Source organism: Bombina bombina, chromosome 6 (assembly GCF_027579735.1).
Source record: "Bombina bombina isolate aBomBom1 chromosome 6, aBomBom1.pri, whole genome shotgun sequence".
NCBI lineage: Eukaryota > Metazoa > Chordata > Amphibia > Anura > Bombinatoridae > Bombina > Bombina bombina.
The window spans coordinates 535,215,223-535,237,599 of record NC_069504.1 but is presented as its reverse complement, the minus strand read 5'-3'; positions in this window follow the sequence as shown (position 1 = coordinate 535,237,599).

The window sequence follows — 22,377 nt, the reverse complement described above, 5'->3', positions numbered from 1 at the left end:
GGCTTCTGAGTCCACTCCCAAGACAAGAGTAAACACTCCTTGTAGGTATTCTTCCAGATCTGCTGGTAGGATGGTCTCCGGGATTCCTCTAATTCGAATGTTACTACGACGACTGCGGTTTTCCAAGTCGTCTAGCTTGTTCTCCATTTGTAAAAGTTGCTCATCTTGAAAGGCCACTTTGGATCTGAGAAAGAGTATGTTGGAATCAGTTAGGGCATTGGTATCTTCTAATTTTTCTACTCTCTGGCCCATATCTGAAAGTTCTTTTTTAATCTCAGAGATTTCCTCCCTTATGCATTGTTTAACTTGGCCAATTAGGTTGGAAAAGTCCTTTTTTGAGGGCAATGAATTCAGCAGGGCTCTAGGAACTGAGACAGCATGCTCTGGACTCTCTCCCTCAGATTCAGATGAGGCTGAGGAAGCATCTCCTCTGGCATCGCTTGTAGTTGTTAGCACTTTTCCAGGTGTATCTATGTGCTTGAAAAAATTGTTTACAGAAGGGTTTGTTGCTGTCCGTTTTTTAACGCCTTTGTCTAGTTTGCCCCCTTTTTTGGGAGACATTTTAACCCCTGAGTAAGAAAGATCGGTATTCTAAATCTCAATAGAAGGGGCGAGATGTAGTCAACTACCGGCGCAGTGAGTAAATTAGGTCTGCCACTTTTGTCGCTAGTATCAGTGTCACTGCAGCCCGTGTATTTTTCATCAGCTGTAGGCCTGCGGCCGGGGTGTATTGTTTACTATCTTTTACTATCTTTCCTACTTTCTCAGGCTAGTCATACGTGTTCAGAAGTACGCAGCATGTGTCAGTTGTATATACTTTTAATTACATGATGAGCACAGATTACACTAACCGATGTCAAACACATCTCTTGTTTCGTTATTATGTTTTATTGCTGTCCCCTTATAGCAGGTTCACCTTTCATCACTTTAAAATGCCATGTGTTCCCATTCATTGTGGTCGGTTGCGGCCTTCCACCAAATTTGATGTTTCCCTTCCCGGGGTTTCACATGAGCACAGTAAGTCCACAAAAGGGCACACACCTTATGCAACACATATCCGCTTACCACTGCGGTCACTTTTCCCCCCGCGGACTGTCTGGCAGCCTTCACTTCTGTCCGCGGTCTGTGTCACGTAGCTTGAATGCGATGCAGGCCGCAAGCCGCGGTGTAATGTAATGCCGTCCTCTTGCTGTTATGCTATAAATCCGGTCAGATGGCAATCCGGGATGATAAGTAGGGCTTGTCGAGACGTCTTGGCAGATCAATTGAGCTAGACACACTCACATTTAAGTTGATTTAGCCCTTAAGGGAGACTAGAGCTCACAAACGTGCAGCCATCTCCTTTGAGCGCTGGCTCCGCCCCCCCCAGTTCCTCTTTTTATACGCTTTTTACTCCTTCTTTTACACCTCACTTCTTGGCTACACATTAAACTAAGGTATGAGTGAAGTAGGAGGTGTATTTATAGGCATTTTGTGTTTTGGAAACTTTGCTCCCTCCTGGTAGGAATGTATACCCCATACTTCACTATCTCATGGACTCTTGCCCCTATGAAAGAAATGAATTTATCAGATAAGTTCTTACATAAATTATGTTTTTTTCCCACAGAGCTGTGTTTATCTCTATCTTCCAATTTGTTTATTAACCAATACTACCCTGTATGTGTTTTTTTCTTTTCTTTTGGAGGTTCATCTTGCAAACAAAGAACTTTAATAACTGTTTACCTGATTTTTTTTTTTCAACTGTCTGTATCCTTTTTGGTCTAAACCTTTGCATTGAGATGACAATAGGGCTGTTCTATTTGCACATTTGTTTTTATTGCCACTTAACTGTCAAACATCCTAAACAGCATGCCTTAGCTACATCAAACACATATAATATGTTTTTTTCTATTGTAATCTGTTTTTTTTTTCTCTTTTGCTTGTCAGTGCAAAAACCTGTCAGATATTTTGCATTGATAAGTTAAATCAACAATATAACAATTAAGAAAAAAAAATGTACTCTTGTGGAAACACGAATCCCCCCTCAGAAGTCAATGGACAAAAAAAGTGGGGGGGGGGGAAACGTACACCTTACTCTCAAGCAAACACAATCGCATATTCTCATTTGCTCTAACCTGAAAGGAAAATAGGAATTTTTCATATTCCAATGTGCTTTACATAACAGAATATCTTCTATTTATTCATAAATACATATTTCTCTATATATATGATATTTTGGTAACATATATATCTATACTTTGACTCTCCTCTGAAGAGTGGCAACATGGGGGCCTCAAAACAACTCTCAAATGACCTAAAAACAAAGATTGTTCAACACTATGGTTTAGGGGAAGGCTACAGAAAGCTATTGGAGAGATTTAAGCTCTCAGTGTCCACTGTTAGGAACATAGTGAGGAAATGGAAGACCACAGGCACAGTTCTTGTTAAGGCCAGAAGTGGCAGGCCAAGTAAAATATCGTAAAGGCAAAGGATGGTGAGAACGGTCAAAAACAGCCCACAGACCACCTCCAAACACCTACAACATCATCTTGCTGCCTATAGTGTCACTGTGCATCTTTCAACAATTCGGCATACTTTTTACAAGGAGAAGATGTATGGGAGAGTGATGCGGAAGAAGCCTGTTCTGCACACACGCCACAGAGTCGCTTGAGGTGTGCAAACCCACATTTGGACAAGCCAGCTTCATTTTGAAAGAAGGTGCTGTGGACTGATGAAACAAAGATTGAGTTATTTGGTCATTTCAAGAGGTGTTATGCATGGAGGCAAAAGAACACATCGTTCCAAGACAAACACTTGCTACCCACATTCAAATTTGGTGGATGTTCCATCATGCTGTGGGGCTGTGTGGCCAGTACCAGTACTGGGAATCTTGTTAAAGTTGAGGGTCGCATGAATTCCACTCAATATCAGCAGATACTTGAGAATAATGTTAAGGAATCAATCACAAAGTTGAAGGACTGGATATTTCAACAAGACAACGACCCAAAACACTGCTCAAAATCTACTCTAGCATTTATGCAGAAGAACAATTACAATGTTCTGGAATGGCCATCCCAGTCCCCAGACCTGAAAATCTGTGGGGTGATTTGAAGCGGGCTGTCCATGCTCAGCAACCATCAAAACTAACTGAACTGGAGATGTTTTACAAGGAGGAATGGTCCAAAATCTTTATCCAGAATCCAGACACTCATTACAGGCTATAGGAAGCGTCTAGAGGCTGTTATTTCTGCTATAGGAGGCTCTACTAAATATTGATGCAATATTTCTGTTCGGGTGCCCAAATTTATGCACCTGTCTAATTTTGTTTTGATGCATATTGCACACTTTCTATTAATCCAATAAACCTCATTTCACTGCTGAAATATTACTGTGTCCTTCAGTTATTTGATAGACCAAAATGAAATTGCTGATCTAAACACCTAATTATTTATATATGAAAATCATGGAAATTGTCAGGGGTGCCTAAAATTTTGCATACGACTGTATATATACATGATTATATATAGGTATAGATTCAAACAGATATATATAGGAATATCTATTTACAAATACATAAACCATTTTCGCCTAGATTACGAGTTTTGCGTTATGGCTGGGCACAACTAGTACATGAGTAATGTTTATTGCGCATTCTTCATAGCGTAGGTATTACAACAAAAAAAAAAAACGTTTTGGAGGACCGTAATATTGAACTAAGCTCAGGTAGGCAACACTGACGGCAGCAAGTCCTAGCCACAAAAACCTTCAGGCCTGCTTCCACCCCAACCAGTTAGTCATTCAAATCGGACACAGTTTCACAAAACCGCTGTACTCCATGCACAGGCCCAGGCAGCACTCTGTGACCGCCCTCAGAGTCGCTCTAACCTGTTGTACCTGGGCGCAATACGCCAACTTTAAGCACCCCTTCTAGGTACCCAGAGGCCCCGAGCACCGGGTTGTAAGGCTTCCTCCAAATTCTCTGCAATCTTCTGCCTAGCTCCGATCTCACCTGGGGCTGCAGACCACAACACTTCCTTGGAAATATCCGGCAATCACTACTGCACTCCTGACTCTCCTCGCTCTCTCACTTCCCATGAGCTCTGCAGGAGCGGGGACTCAGCGCACTCTCTGGCCCGATATTCAAAGTCAAACTGCAGCTTGAGAGATCTTGTAGCCCTGCGGAGCTGGTGACTGCTAAAACTGAACTGGCCAACCAAAACATCCTCCGACATGTAGCCTTAAGTAACAGGATATGGCCTTTTTGAAGCACGAACCTTCGGCTATGTATAATAGCTTCCAAATGTGGCCGGCATTACATCCGTCACACCAGGGGCTCCAAATACCGCCACTTATACCTTAGCCCTTCTAAATAGGATAAGAGTCCGCTCCTCAGTTATCGGTGTAACCAGGCACACCTGTGCGAGCGTTTTCCAGGCTTACAGGTAGGTTAACAGCGATGCTCAATCAACCCCATTGATGGCAGTGTCCTTTAGAGGAAGTAGGTCTGGAACTCACACTACCGCAAATAAGTGGATAGCAATAACCTTAGGAAATTGTCCAAGTATTTGACTGGCGGAACACCTGGGCTCACCTGAAGAAATGAAGTGCAGCAGCCAACGTGCACAATTAGGCTGTGTGAACAGACTTCCTATGCAGGATCAGTGATCCTAAAACCCAAGCCCGAATCCGGCCAAGGGAAGCAGCATAGGCTGGCGATCTAATAGGCCTCTCGTAGAGGTACGGAGCACCAGCAACGCCTGCAGCTACCTGTACGCCCCGCCTCCAGCCGGAAGTCCCCTTATCTACAAACTAACTTATAGGCATTTTTTGGCCCCAGAGAAGTTTAATACTTTGAAACTGACAGTTTTAGGTTCAAAGAGTTTTTTCACTGATAGTAACTGTTTTGGTCTATATGATTGCGTTACATTGTGGATATATATGGATGTATGCTGATGATCCCAGTATCATAAGTATTCCTGCTAACTTGTGTATATAGGCAGCTGGGATATATTAACATTGGCCCTCGCATAATTCATTGTTTGAGTAATATCAGCGGAGGGTATGTCCTGTCAATGGTTAGGAGAGTTTAAAATTCTGTGTTAGTCATAACTAACTTTGTACAATCTATAGAAGCATAAACACTATAGGAAGCACCCCGATATAGTTTGAAAGTTTTTGTTCGTTGTTTTACTACATATATGCTAGAATAATAGTATAAAGCTATCTAGCACAAGCACTAAGACTACACTACGATAGAAGAGTTTACCTCTCTGTGTTAGCCAAGAATAAGCTGGCACAAATGGTAGAAGTTTAAGCACTTTAGGAAGCACTTAGATATAGTTTTTTTGGTTTTTTTCTTCTCTGTGTCAGCTAAGAATAAAATCTGCACAAATACTAGAAGTATAAGCACTACAGCACTTTGATATAGTTTATTCTTTTTTTTTTTTTTTTTTTTTTTGCGTTTCCTTAAAATAAAATTTGCACAATAAGAAATCTGCACAAATATTAGAAATATAAGCGCCATAATTTGTACAAACACTAGAAGCATAAGCACTTTGATATAGTTTTGACTCTCTGTTTATATGTTGGAAAATTAGCAAAGTTTATGCAGAGTATGTATTGAAGCCCACATTGGGGTAGAAGACGTAAACTTTTTTTCCTTTTTTTTTTTTTTTTTTTTTTGGTCCATGGACAGATATATGCTCAATAAGAGCTCACCATCGAATATGCCTTCTAAGCAAAAAGACAAAAAAGGGAGTAGCAGGAACTTGGATTCTAGTATCGATACATCCCAAGAGAAAGGTACTACTAATCCCATGTGTAATAATATGGTAGAATTTGCAGCTGAAGTTGCTAAAATCCTGACCCCTCAATTTGATTTGATTAAACTTGTGATTAGGAAAGAGATATCAAACCTTACGGTAGAGGTCAGGCAGTTTGCTACAAGACTTGACGACGTTGAAAATAGAGTCTCTGACCTAGAAGACAGATATAACGTACAGGATCCGATTATAGATGCACATAGTAAAACGATTGCAAATTTACAAGCTAAGATTGAAGATCTTGAGGATCGCTCAAGACGTAATAATCTGAAAGTGATTGGCCTTCCCGAATCGCCAGAATTCCAAGATTTTATGATGTTTGCCTCAGTTACATTACCACAAGCATTACAAATTCCAGTTCCTGCTACCCCCTTTCAGATAGAGAGGGTGCATAGGATAGGGTACCGTAGAGAGAATAGTGAGGGCATTAGACCAAGGCCGGTAATATTCAAATTTATTAATTTTCAAGATAAACTGTTGTACCTTAAACATTACAGGAAATGTAATACCTTTGCATTAGGTTCACACAGGTTATTAATCTTCCAAAATTTTTCATCTGAAACCTTATCCAAAAGAAGACATGTCTTTCTTCTATTGCAGGCTTCAGAAGGAAAACTACAATATCAAACTTATTTTAGGTTTATGTTTATTAATGGTTTTTTCTTTCTTTTCTTTTTTCCCTCGCCCGCCCACTCGCTCCCCCCTTGCTCTCCCTGCCTTTGGTTCTGATTTTAGTTATGGTTCCTGATCGTCTCACCCGCATTTAAATGGATTAAATGGAATCTAAGTTTAATTGTGTTTCCTGGAATGTGGGCGGGATAACCTCCCCAATCAAAAGGAAATCTATAATAAAATATCTGGGGAAATTTAAGCCTGGCATAGTCTTACTTCAAGAACTTCATCTTAAATCCCCAGAGATCCCTAAACTTAAAACTAAATGGGTTGGGAAGGTTGTCGCCCCCCATACGATTCTAGGAAAAGAGGGGTTGCTATACTTGGAATAAAAACTTGGATTATCAGATACTTAATACCGAGATAGATTCCGATGGTCGGTTTTTAATTTTGGAAATAAGTTTAAACAAGGTCAAATATATATTTTGTAACATTTATGGGCCTAATCAAGTTGACCAAGAGTTTTGGACCTCCCTAACAGTAAAATTACATAGATACATAGGTCAAAATCTAATTATTGCTGGAGATCCTTATCCTCCTTGATCTGTCCACAGCCTTTGACACTGTTGACAACCCTCTTTTGTTTCAAACCCTCCAATCCTTTGGCATCTGTGACACAACCCTCTGATGGCTCTCTTCCTACCTGTCAAACCGTACCTTTAGTGTAGCCTTCTCTGGGGCCTCCTCTACCCTGTCACCACTTTCTATCAGAGTACTGCAAGGCTCTGTCCTCTATCCCGTTCTCTTCTCAATCTACACGTCATCACTAGGTTCCCTAATAAAGTCCCACGGTTTCCAATATCATTTGTATGCCGACGACACCCAAATCTACTTCTCTGCACCAGACCTATCTCCTTCCTTGCTAACCCATGTTACTAACTGTCTTTCTCACATCTCTTGCTGGATGTCCTCTCACTACCTCAAGCTAAATCTCTCCAAAACTGAGCTCCTTATTTTACCCCCTTCTTCCAAAATCTCCACCCCAATCTCTCTATAATTGTCGACAACTCCATCATTACCCCTGCCCCGCATGCCCGATGTCTCGGGGTCACATTTGACTCAGATCTTTCTTTCACTCCTCACATTCAGTCCTTGGCTAAAGCCTGCCGCTTCCACCTTAAAAACATCTCTAAAATTAGACACTCCCTTACACAAGACACAACGAAGATTTTAATCCACTCTCTCAACCTTTCCTGCCTCGATTACTGCAACTCTGTTCTCTCTGGTGTCCCCACCTGCCGCCTAGCTCCTTTACAATCCATAATGAATGCCACTGCCAGGGTCATCTTCCTTACACGTCGCTCTTCATCTGCTGCACCTCTCTGCCAATCCCTTCACTGGCTTCCTCTTGCCTCTAGGATCAAACACAAAATTCTCACTCTGACATACAAAGCCCTCAACTGCACTGCTCCCCCCTATATCTCAGTCCTTGTCTCCAAATACTCTCCCTCCCGTCCTCTCTTGTTACCTCATCACACTCCCGGTTACAGGACTTCTCCAGACTGGCTCCCATCTTGGGGAACTCTCCACCTCGCTCCACAAGACTCTCCCCTAGTTTTAAAGCTTCAAGCGCTCCCTAAAGACTCTACTGTTCAGGGATGCATACAACCTACGCTAACCTTTCTTTATACCAGTTCCTCTCCTCCATCGCTATCCCCTGAACCCCCTTAGCATGTATGCCTAAGGGTCCAGCTGATTGTAAATCACCTTCTTAAGAGCTGACTACAACAGTGCAACTCTTGGCAGGGCCCTCTACCCATTTGATCCATATAATTGTTTTGTTGTACTCCGCCTTTGTTTATAGCACTGCGGAATATGTTGGCGCTCTACAAATAGCCAATAATAATAATTAAATAATATGTGCTGTCAATACCAATTCCCTAAAATAAGACAGCGCCACACATTAAATAAATGCCTAAATGAATAGAAATACCCTATTTGTCTATTGTGACATAATATCTCAATATAAGAGCTATCATAAAAATTGTATATATAATAGTACAAAATCCACAAATATTAGGGTTGTTAATCCAGCACCACAATAAGGGTATATAATATAAAAACCGTAATGCAACTTCAAATGCTGAAGAAAAAAGTTCAAATTTCAAATAAACAATGTTTTTTACTTGATCCAATAAATGAAAATGGGGTTGCTGCTCCTTCTGTGCCCAACGGTGTCTGTTCCCTGGCTTCTGTTGAATGTATAGTAAAAAAATTCTCTAGAAAGAGAGAGAAAACAGAGCGCATCCACAATCTAAGTGTAGTTTATAAAAAGTCACACTTTATTATTAGTATAAAAACAACAATTGCACACTCATAAAGCTGCCCTTAAACATATGAAGTATGTCTGTTCCTTTAACAGTTTACACAATCCCACTCCAGCAGTACTGTGTTCTCTCTGTATGTCCCTCTGTGTCTGCAATGTTCGTATATCAGACTAATATATAGGAGACTAAACTATAAGAGATGCTAAAAAACAACTTTACATCCTTATTAGGGCGCATTACTGCATAAGCGGCTGTCTTCTTGACACTGGAACTCAGGTTTGGAGAGTAAGGACCTGGAGTGGCGGCTCGCAACAGGTTTCTCTTCCCCCTCGGCTAATACAGAGGTTCTTGACCTCAACTTGACTTTTAATTTATTAATTTCATTACATTGGGGTACCTCATAATATAAAAGAGACTACTCGCAAATTCTCTACCTGATCCTCTGCAGTCAGAACAGCAACCAGTATGACGGCAATGGCGGGAGAATCTCTTATATTATGAGGTACCCCAATGTAATGAAATTAATCAATTAAAAGTCAAGTTGAGGTCATACCTCATATGTTTGAGGGCAGCTCTGTGAGTGTGCAATTGTTGTTTTTGTACTAATAATAAAGTGTGACTTTTTATAAACTACACTTAGATCGTGGATGCGCTCTGTTTTATCTCTCTTTCTAGAGAAACTTTTTAATATGTGCTGTCAACATCCAGATTATTGTCTGCTTTAAATATATTATATGGGTTTGTTGAATAAAAAATTAAAAAGTACCTTATAAATGCATATCCATAAAGAAAATAGTGTTGTCAGCATCACTTAAGAATTATTAACATAACATCACTTTTATTATAAATTACATTAATAAATAAATAAATAATAAATATAACATTTAAATTAAAAGATTCTTTTTATTATGATAAATATGATTTATGAAGGTCATAAAACAATTAAATAACATAATAGGACAAATAAGTCAGAATGATAACACAGTCCCCTTTGGAGCCATCTGACAAGGTGACATAGTGCATCACAGTCCTTGGATGGAGTTGACCAGGGCAAACAAAGACCAACACAGCCCCTTTGCAGCCATCTGACAAGGTGACATAGTGCATTGCAGTCCTTGAAGGGAGTTGACAAGGGCAAACAAAGGCCAACACATCCCATTTGGAGCCATCTGACAAGGTGACATAGTGCATCACAGTCCTTGGAGGGAGTTCACAAAGGCAAACAAAAGTAACACAGCCCCTTTGGAGCCATCTGACAAGGTGACATAGTGCATCACAGTCCTTGGAGGGAGTTGCCAAGGGCAAACAAAGGCCAACACAGCCTCTTTGGAGCCATCTGACAAGGTGACATAGTGCTTCACAGTCCTTGAAGGCAGTTGACAAGGGCAAACAAAGGCCAACACAGCCCCTTTAGAGCCATCTAAGAAGGTGACATAGTGCATCACAGTCCTTGGAGGGGGTTGACAAGGGCAAACAAAGGCCAACACAGGCCCTTTAGAGCCATCTGAGAAGGTGACATAGTGCATCACAGTCCTTGGAGGGAGTTGACAAGGGCAAACAATACATTCCCTTTGGAGCAATCTGACATGGTGACATAATGCATAGCAGTCCTTGGAGGGAGTTGACAAGAGCAAAGGCCAACACAGCCCCTTTGGAGCCATCTGACAAGGTGTGATAGGGCATCACAGTCCTTAGAGGGAGTTGACGACAAGGGCAAACAAAGGCCAACACAACCATTTGGCAAGGGGACATAGTGCATCACAGTCCTTGGAGGGAGTTGACAAGGGCAAACAAAGGCCCCTTTGGGCAAATAAAGTGCAACAGGCACACAGCATAACTAAATATATTAAAAATTAACAACTAACCCAACGGGCAACAAATAAAACAAAGAATATGGATGGAGGAGTTACTCCTGCTGCCTTGGGTCATCTCCGGAAGCTCCACCTACTGGGGCATCCTCCTTACGTTCCTCGGCCTCAGTTTCTGCAGCTGCCTTGCCTCTATAAAATAACAACTATCGACAATTCATTATTAATTTAGTTTATGACACACAGGGAAAGGGGCTGTGATTAAATAAAAAGAAAACAAAATCCATATTTACATAATTGATATCCAAAATCTAGACTATCATTTTTTTTAAAAAAAACATGTTGATGATAATTTAAAAGAATGTAAATATGAAACATTTAGTTTCAAGTTTTATAAATAAAATTTTAGATTCAAAATAAATGTAGGTATAATTAGATCAGTATAATGTCCCTTTAAGAATGTATGGTTTAATGTTGATTTGTAATGATACTTACAGTACATCTGTGGCTTGGAAGGAGAACAGCGAAGGGCAGGTAGGACAGCAATTAATATTCAAAACATTTTCACAGTATACAGTACATTTCCTATTAACTATTAAGAATAGAATTCTATCTTGACATTACATTTTCATAGTATGTTTTTTGAATATGTCTTTTACATTAGGATTAAATGTATTTCATCCTAATATTAATAGACACATTCAGACTAAACATTTTAGGTTAGTGAAATATTAATGTTTGTCTTAGTGAAATGGACAGTCTACACATAAATCATGTTAAAATCAAAGCTTAGATGAATATGCAAACATAATCATGCACCCTTTACAGACCATGCACCATGAAATTAAATCAAGAAATTTTCACATGATTATGTTTTATGTATACTTAGAAATGGCTGAGAAGTTTAGAACACTGATAACATAGCAAGCTGGTCTGCATCTAGGCACTCAGATGAATAGCAATGACAGTCTGTACAATTATAAGATAATTATTGTGGGATTGGATGTAATATGCATGTGACATCATGATGTCATTCACGTCAATTTATACCTAAATAAAAAACACATTTTTCATTTCTATGTTCCTGCTGCATGATATATAAAGTGTATTTGAAACTTAATGAGATAATATTTGTTAACAGGACCAAGGTGTAGACTTTATTTTTATCCAAAAATATAATTTCTACAAAATACATGTTATATACATGTTGTTATATATATATATATATATATATATATATTTGACGTGCCATCAGACACCAAGGGAACAACATTCTCATCCGTCACACATATAACATCCATATCTGTAAAACATATTTTGTGTACACGTTAAAATCTAATATTTCAAACATGTGTTACTAGTGCTCAATTACACACATCAATGTTGCATTAAAGAGATACTGAACAAAATTTATGATTTTCATTATTTAGATGGAGCATACAATTTTAAGTAAATATATAATTTTCTCGGATTAATATTTAAATGTACTTATCTGCATTTTGTAAATCAGGAACAAAATCATAGTACACGGAACATTTAATGCTTATCATGTGTGTATTGCTTGATGATTGTTGTCTAAATTTATAGAAAAATCACCATGTGCTATCCATGTTCTAAAGCACAAAAGTGTAGACTAAGAAGCTTTGATATTTTAATATAAACTACTAAAATATATATATATATATATATATATATATATATATATATATATATATAATTAGAGGAGTACATTATAAGGTTTATTCAAATTGAATGCTCCATCATGATCATTAAATCTTTGTGTAATATACCTTTAATGATGTATGAATGAGTAAATGGACTTCATCCTGCTCAGGCAGGGCTGGAATGGTGCTGGATCCCTCAGGGATTGTCAAAGTAACTTCAACTATTAATGATGTAAATATAAATTATGTAGCACAATTTATACATATGCTTTAAAAATGCATATTTTGCATGAATTAAAACTTATTGTAAACAAGTCAAAATAATATATATCGAAATGTGAAGACTAGACCACTAATATGAAAATTAAATTTATTAGTTCATTAAGGTGAGTGAAAAGAAAATTATGTCTATCACAGATATACTATTTGTTCAAATATTAGATATCCGATTTTTATCATATTCATCTATCGAACATTTCAAAATATCGATTTGTCCCTGTTTCAAAATCAATCCAGACAGACAATTAACACTTTAAATAACAACTGGTGACAACTATAGGATAATATATGTGGGACATATAGATAACTTTGTGCAATGTACAGTAATTGTAACAGTAACACATATTGATCACAATGCAAGACAAAATATATATTTAAAACTATGTCATTATGGTGCTGTAAGAATATGCTTATATATAAAGGTAATCCTAGAGGGAAAGATGTTATTTAAATCACAGTATTGTTTCAGCAAAACAGTGTAATGGGTAATAAAGATATTTTGTATTTTTATATAAATACAATATCAATATTTGAGATTGAACCTCTAAAGGAATAGTCTATTCCATATGTTAATGTAATGAATCAGATAGAGCATGCAATTTCAATCGAATATATAATTTACTTCTATCATCATGAATATTTAATTTTCTTGCTATCTAAATTTCAAGAATAAAGAAGCTAAGCATATGAGATGCTTCTTTTTATATTCAGCACCTATGTACCAATTTCTGATTGTTGTCTAAATGTAGCCACCAACTGTCAAGCACTACCCAGGTGCTGAATCCAAAATGGCCCAGCCTCTAAGATAACATTCAACTAAAGATAGCAAGATTATGAAGAATATCTTAGAATACTTCTAAATTCTGATTTTGCTTAAAATGGAATTCTAGAGGATCCATTTTAATATAGATCAATGTAAATATATTAGGCAATGTTATGTACAAATTTGTAAGCGTAAGAGTGAAGTATAATGAGACATACCAGACTGGGACAAACCCGAGGTTGAGGGTCCAGCACCAACATCCATATCTGTAAAATATTAAATCAAGATTGGATATTATTAGTACAAATCTTAACTTTGAGACGAACAATCAGACATATTTTTTTATTTTGGCAAGGTAAAACATATTCTTAAATATGCATGTGAGTTCATTGTTTTGTAAAATGTATGTATTCCTAGTTTGTATTTGCCATTAAGTCATAACTTTAATCACAAATATTATGAAAATGGTATATATGTTTATGAATGATATTTATGATTTCATTCAATGTTTTAAATCTCTATTTGATCCATTTATCAAGGCACTATCAAACTAGAAGGTCGAATCAATGACCCCATGTGTTAAATTAACAGTGAATCAAATAATACAATATTTTTATTCAAATCCTTAGTTTGATTTCTATATTTTACTTCAAATGGAATTTGATTAAAAATATGTTTGTACTTATGTTGCTATCATGAAGTTTATCATAATCCTAGGTAGTCTCACATGTTATTTAATTATATTTTGAAGTGTGCCTCTTATGTTAAAGGGACAGTTTATTCAGAATTAAACCTTCATTAATTACATAAGGAATGCAATTGTGACATAATTTTAAGTTCACTTGTAACATCAAATTGTGTTTGATCTCTTGATATTCTTTGTTGAAAGCTACAACAAATTCTGATCATATGCTATTATCAATATCCTTGAAATATAAAAGATAGAAGGGGAGAAGCGCAGACTCAAGTGTAGTATAAAAAGTTTTATTAGTAAAATCACATACGAAAAATGGAAACTCACAAGATGCTACAAAGATCTATACACATCAAAAGCCGACTATTGTTTATCACCCAAGATCCTTTCCGATTATCCCTCCGGGTATCCGTATCCGGATAGTGGTAAGTTCCAAACGCTCTCACTAGTGGGAATTCACCTCCACTTAGATTCCAAGCAATCCCGCTCTGCAGTCGCGGGGTGGATGACGTCCCTTGTGGCGCTTAGCAATAGGTGGATCACCGGATGTTTCTTAGGAACCACAGATCCCCCAAGGGACCACAATAGTAGGCAGAATTTTTCAACGCGTTTCGTTCCGGTCATCGGGACTTTGTCAAGAATGCCTAACTCGCTCCTCTTTGACCCTTATATACCAGAGGGGGAGGATTATCCCATAAGTGTAATTAATCTGATATATTAATGGTTTATAAAGGGCACAGAGGATAGCAGATTTGATTTGCTGATCATATATAAATTCCAAATAGACATTACAAATATACTATTATGTGGTATAATAAATGTATAAAATACCATAAATGAATGTAAATCAATTCATGAGAAAAATTAACCTGTTCAAGATTGAATTCATAATACAACTAAATAAGTTCATACAATACCTTACCCTAATTGTAATATATATACACATAATTAATAAACTATACAAGCTTAAAATATTCATAAAAAAGACCCATAAATACATAATATAATATGTTCATAAATGTAATAAAAACAGTTAGTAATCTAATACATAAAGATAAACAATATCATAAAAAAGCCTGAATATCAAGTTCTATATTTAACCCTTTGGGTTCTAAACAATCTAAAGTTTTTATCCAAAAGGTTTTCCTTTGTCTCAACTTGAGCAATCTATTTGTATCCCATTTGTCTGGTGCAACCCATTCTATAATTTTAATACTAAGGTCATTAGGATTTTGATTGTGACAAACTTTAAAATGATAAGATACGCTGCGATTATCAAAGCCTGATTCTATATATTTAAGTGTTCTCTCAATCTATACTTGATTTTCCTTTTGGTCCTTCCTACATAGATTTAGCCACATTTGCAGGTTAGTGGATATACTACATAGTTGGTGTGGCAGGTACTTCTATATTTACATTTGCATATATGACTGCCATCATAATTAGTAAAAGTGGTATGTTTAGTATCTATGAGGGGACACATCACACATTCTGAAACTTTACAGGGATATAAACCTACATGTCCCTTTCTCTATAAACTTTTTAGTTAGATGTTCTGCTTCCTTATTAAAGTCTTCTAAATACGTACAATTTCGTCGGATTCTCTGGTATTGTCCTAGTGGCACATTATTTTTCCACTGTTTATAGTGACCACTCTTAGCATTAAGTAGACTATTTCATTGTATTATGGGTATATTTACATTTGTTTGTTTTTTATCTCATTTTTCTACCTATTAGCGCCCGGTTGTGTGTAACTATACACACGTTATCTCTTTGTATATTCTTGCATATCTCCAAACGGGGCAGCTTTCAGTTGTAGAATAGCTAACATGGATAATATTGTACCTGACTCTAATAGCGATAACAGTTCAGCATCTTTGGGTATCTCTTTATCTATTGGTTCTACATAATTTGGTAATAATTCTCTGCGTAGTACCAGACAGAGGTCTTTTAACCTTTTAGAGGGAAATATTAATAGTAATCAACTTTCAGACCCTATTTCACTATTCAGGGAATTAGAAAAATTATTACTGAAAGATGCCAAAGAATGGCAAGATCTGGTACTCCTGGACAATTATATCTGTCAGCCATATATAGTTAGCTAGCGTGAAAAGTAGAACACACGCTAGCACACTGAGGAATATCCAGGACGTGACCCACTCAGGAAACAAAATAAGCAGGATACAAGGTTCTCCCAAAAGAAATAGTAACTCTGTATATCTTCTTGATATAGTAAAATAATGTCCCTTTAATCAGGTTATCAGCAACAAATGAATATTGAAAATAATGTCCCTTTAAGCAGGTTTTCAGCAAACAAATGATAACTATTCCTCTTTAGCAGGTTAGCAAGAAACAAAGAAAATGTCCCTTTAAACAGGTTATCAGCAAACAAAAGATAAATGCTCCTTCTTTGCAGGTTTGCAACAAATAAAGTTAATGTCCCTTTAAATAGGTTATTAGCAGACAAATGATAAATGCTCCTTCTTTGCAGGTTTGCAACAAATAAAGATAAGTCCCTTTAAGTAGATTATTAGCAAACAAATGATAAATGCTCCTTCTTTGCAGGTTTGCAACAAATAAAGTTAATGTCCCTTTAAACAAGTTATTAGCAAACAGATGGCAAATGCTTCTTCTTTGCAGGTTTGCAACAAAAAATATAATGTCCCTTTAAGTAGATTATGGGCAAACAAATGATAAATACTCCTTCTTTGCAGGTTTGCAACAAATAAAGATAAGTCCCTTTAAGTAGATTATTAGCAAACAAATGATAAATGCTCCTTCTTTGCAGGTTTGCAACAAATAAAGTTAATGTCCCTTTAAACAAGTTATTAGCAAACAGTTGATAAATGCTCCTTCTTTGCAGGTTTGCAACAAATAAAGATAATGTCCCTTTGAACAGGTTATTAGCAAACAAATGGAAATTCAGGCACAGGTAAATATCCAGAAGGCAGGTAGAGTAATTTGGAATAAACTGAGTACTCACAGATCCGAAGTCAGGATTTACAAACGGGCCCCAAACAAGATCTCCCGCCGTGATTTAAAGGCTGAGAGAGAGGTCCATGACATCAGAGGGAGTGTCAGACAATACGTCACGTTGCTAGGCAACGTGACGAAAACACAACAGAAGAGCTCCGTGAGCCGCAGTGAGGCGGCGATGAACGGAAATCATGACAGCACCCCCCCCCCCCCCTCAAGGACCCCTCCGGGGGACAGGACCAGGCTTAGAAGGATGAAGCTTGTGAAATGCCTTAACCAAGGCAGGGGCGTTCACCTGCCGAGCGGGTTCTTAGGATCGCTCCGTAACAGGATAACCTTTCCAATGAATGAGATAGTACAATTGTTTGCCACGAAGTTTGGAATCCAGAATGTGACTGACCTCAAATTCAGGTTGTCCATGAATCAAAAGAGGTGGAGGCTTTAGTATAGGTTTAGAATACCTATTAGACAACATAGGTTTTAGAAGAGACACATGGAATACAGGATGGGCCTTGAGAGTCTTGGGCAGAGCAATTCGGTAGGCAGTAGAACATACTTGACCCAGTATCCGGAAAGGACCCACATACCGTGGGCCCAATTTGCTGGAAGGTTGCTTGAGACGAAGATGACGCGAAGAGACCCAAACCTTATCGCCAGGCCGATATTTGGGAGCTTTCTTCCATCAAAGATCAGAAAAGAACTTATAACGTTTAGAAGCCTTGGAAAGAAGAAGACGTATTTTCCTCCAATGACGAGTTAACCTCCGGGCAGATAGATCAGAAGCAGGATTTTCTGTGGAAGAAGTATGAAGAGGAAATGTTCTGGGTTGAAATCCATAGGCTGCATGAAAAGGAGAGGTCTGAAGAGAGGAATTGCATCGGTCGTTATGTGCCAATTCTGCTAGTGGGAGATAACCACTCCAATTAGAATGATGATGATCCACATAGTGTCTAAGATAAGTCTCTAGGCACTGGTTTACCCTTTCGGTCTGGCCATTAGATTCTGGATGATGTCAGGTAGACAAAGAGATACTTATTCCAAAGTGTTTGCAGAGTGATCTCCAAAACCGAGAAACAAATTGTACCCCTCTATCTGAAACGATATCCAGAGGGAAGCCATGTAATCTCACAATGTGTGAAAGAAATAGTTCAGAAAGTCTTTTGGCAGATGGTAAACCAGGTAAAGGAATGAAGTGAGCTGTCTTAGTAAACCTGTCAACAACCACCAAAATAGTGTTGTTTCCAGCTGAAAGAGGAAGGTCTGTAATAAAATCCATGGATAAATGGGTCCAAGGCTGATGAGGAATGGGTAACGGTTGAAGCAAACCAGAAGGAAGTTGACGAGGAGTCTTATTGGTGGCACACTGTGTACACACTGAGACATAATCTTTAACATCCTGAGAGAGAGTAGGCCACCAGACATGTTGCTTGAGATTCCGAGTGGTGTTACTGATGCCAGGATGTCCCGAGAGAGGACTGTCATGAGCCCAAAATAGAATCTTGGAATGAAGGCGTTCAGGAACAAAGAGCAGGCCATCAGGGGGTTTACAAGACAAAGGAAGATTCTTCTGAGCTGATTGTAAATCTTGTAACCAAGTAGTTGATAACTGGGCTAAGACTTTATGAGGTTGAAGAATGTTACCAGACTCAGGAGTTGAAGTATCTTGAAATTGTCTGGAAAGGGCATCAGCTTTGATGTTCTTAGAACCGGGTATATAAGACAGATTGTAATGAAACCGTGAGAAGAATAAAGACCAACGTGCTTGTCTGGAATTCAGTCGTTTGGCTGTTTGAAGATATAGAAGGTTCTTATGGTCAGTGAGTATAGTGAATGGTAAAGAAGTACCCTCTAACCAATGCCTCCATTCGTCCAGGGCCATTTTAATGGCAAGCAACTCCTTATTGCCTACGTCATAATTTAATTCAGAAGAAGTGAATTTCTTGGAGAAGAATCCAACAGGATGAATCTTTCCTGTGTCAGGTATACGTTGGGAAAGAACAGCCCCAGCAGCAACAGAAGAAGCATCCACTTCTAGGATGAATTGAAAATCCGGATTTGGGTGACGGAGGACAGGTGCAGAAGAGAAGGCTTCGTTGAGCGAATTGAAAGCGTTAACAGCCTCAAGAGGCCATTCTTTACAATTTTGCCCTTTCCTGGTGAGAGACGTAAGGGGTGACGTAATTGTAGCAAATCCTTTGATGAATTTTCTATAATAACTGGTGAAACCCAGAAAACGTTGAAGAGCTTTAAGAGAGTCAGGTCTAGGCCAATCCAAAATGGCAGAAAGTTTAGTTGGATCCATCTCAAAACCTGATTCGGAGATTACATATCCCAAGAAGGGTATGGATTTTTGATGAAAAGAACATTTTTCCAATTTAGCAAAAAGATGGTTGGTTCTTAAGCGTTGAAGTACCTTCCTGACGTGAAGAATATGATCTTGGTAGTTTTGAGAAAAAATCAAAATATCGTCACGGTAAATGATGACAAAAATATTCAAAAAATACCGAAAAATCTCATTTACGAAGTGTTGAAAAACAGCAGGGGCATTACACAGCCCAAAAGGCATGACCAGATACTCATAGTGCCCAAATCGAGTGTTAAAGGCTGTCTTCCACTCATCACCTTTGCGCATACAGATGAGGTTGTATGCACCACGAAGATCTAGCTTGGTAAATATGGTGGAACCTTGAAGATACGTGAATAATTCAGGAATAAGGGGTAAAGGATAACTGTTCTTGATGGTAATTTGATTTAGCCCTCTGTAATCGATACAAGGTCGCAGGCCGCCATCCTTCTTACCCACAAAAAAGAATCCAGCTCCTACAGGAGATGAGGAGGGTTGAATAAATCCTCTGGCCAGATTATCTTTGATATAGTCTTCCAGGGCTACATTTTCAGGCCTTGAAAGTGGGTAAGTCTTGCCTCGAGGATAAGGAGCCTCAGGAAGGAGATCAATGGGGCAATCAAATGGACGGTGAGGAGGAAGACGTTCAGCTTCTTTCTTAGAAAAAACATCAACAAAATATTGGTAAGGCATAGGTAAAGGACCAGAAGTGTCGGAAGTGAGTGCAATAGTGAGTGATGACTTAGTAAGTTCTTGAAGACAATTAGAATGGCATGACGACCCCCAAGAGGTGAGTTCCCCATGGGTCCAAGGAAAGGTAGGGTTATGTAATTGAAGCCAAGGGAGACCCAAGATTATGGGAAATTGAGGAGTAGAGATTACATCAAAGCATATCTTCCCACAATGAAGTACTCCGACGGAAAAAAGTATGGGTTTAGTAGTAAACTGGATGAATCCGGAACCCAAAGGATCTCCACTCACGGTAGAGACAGAGACTGAAAACTTTTTTCTTATCAAGGGAATTGTGTGAGTCGTCACAAAAGTGGAGTCAATGAACACTCCTCCTGCACCAGAATCGATAAGAGCTTGGGTATGTATCTTGCTACCACCAATTTGAAGAGTCACTGGAACAAAGAGTTTATTATAGAGGGAATGAACTTCTTTTTGGCTTAACTCAGTTCCCTGGACAGAAGTTAAGCCCTGGCTTTTACTGGCCTGGTAGGGCAATCCCTTAATAAAGGCCCTTTAAGGCCACAATATAAACACAGGCCAAGAGAACGTCTTCTCAAACGCTCAGTTTCTGTTAATTTTATGGTTCCTACTCCCATAGGTTCAGCCTGATCGGGAGAGGGCGAGGTAGGCGTTACTGGGTTAGAAAAACCAGGAGCCAGACGAAAAGGGGTTCGAGTTGAGGACTTCTGATTTCTCTCTATTTCTTGTTGACGTTCCCGATATCTGGAATCGAGACAGATACAAAGATTTATCAAGGCTTCAAGGGATTCTGGAAGTTCCCGATACACCAATTCGTCTTTGAGACGTTCTGAAAGTCCTTTACGAAAAGCTGCTCTAAGCGCACCTTGATTCCAAGTAGTTTCAGATACAAGAGTGCGGAACTCAATGGCATATTGGGACACAGGTTGACCACCCTGTCGTAGGTCTAAAAGAGAGGCTTCAGCAGCGGAAGACCTTCCAGGTTTGTCGAACACGTTAGAGAATACTGAAAGAAAGGCATACACATCCTGAAGTAAAGGATCATTCTTTTCTAACAAAGGTGATACCCAGGCCAAAGCTCTTCCTTTCATTAAAGAAATGAGGAATGTAATCTTAGAAGAGGGAGTAGCAAAGAGGGTAGGACTGTTACGAAAGTGAAGTCGACATTGATTCAGAAAACCCCTACAATCTTCAGGATTCCCATCATATTTGTCTGGAAGAGGTATTCTGGGACTCAATTGTCCTTGTAATTGATTGTTGGGAATTGGAGGAGGAGAAGCCTCAATAGGATTAGGATTGGGAGGAATAGGAGCAACCAAGCTCTGTAATAATGTAGTTATTTGATCTAGCTTAGAGTCCAAGGATTGCAAGTGGTAAGCATGAGATCCCAGTAATTGTCCCTGGTGAGCCACGGCCATGGATAATTCAGTGGGGTCCATTTATGGCCCGTTTGTAGTGTCAGCCGTATATAGTCAGCCCAGGATCTAACCCAACTGCTAGCGTAAAAAGTAGAACACACGCTAGCACACTGAGGAATATCCAGGACGTGACCCACTCAGGAAACAAAATAAGCAGGATACAAGGTTCTCCCAAAAGAAATAGTAACTCTGTATATCTTCTTGATATAGTAAAATAATGTCCCTTTAATCAGGTTATCAGCAACAAATGAATATTGAAAATAATGTCCCTTTAAGCAGGTTTTCAGCAAACAAATGATAACTATTCCTCTTTAGCAGGTTAGCAAGAACCAAAGAAAATGTCCCTTTAAACAGGTTATCAGCAAACAAAAGATAAATGCTCCTTCTTTGCAGGTTTGCAACAAATAAAGTTAATGTCCCTTTAAATAGGTTATTAGCAGACAAATGATAAATGCTCCTTCTTTGCAGGTTTGCAACAAATAAAGATAAGTCCCTTTAAGTAGATTATTAGCAAACAAATGATAAATGCTCCTTCTTTGCAGGTTTGCAACAAATAAAGTTAATGTCCCTTTAAACAAGTTATTAGCAAACAGATGGCAAATGCTTCTTCTTTGCAGGTTTGCAGCAAAAAGATAATGTCCCTTTAAGTAGATTATGGGCAAACAAATGATAAATACTCCTTCTTTGCAGGTTTGCAACAAATAAAGATAAGTCCCTTTAAGTAGATTATTAGCAAACAAATGATAAATGCTCCTTCTTTGCAGGTTTGCAACAAATAAAGTTAATGTCCCTTTAAACAAATTATTAGCAAACAGATGATAAATGCTCCTTCTTTGCAGGTTTGCAACAAATAAAGATAATGTCCCTTTGAACAGGTTATTAGCAAACAAATGGAAATTCAGGCACAGGTAAATATCCGGAAGGCAGGTAGAGTAATTTGGAATAAACTGAGTACTCACAGATCCGAAGTCAGGATTTAC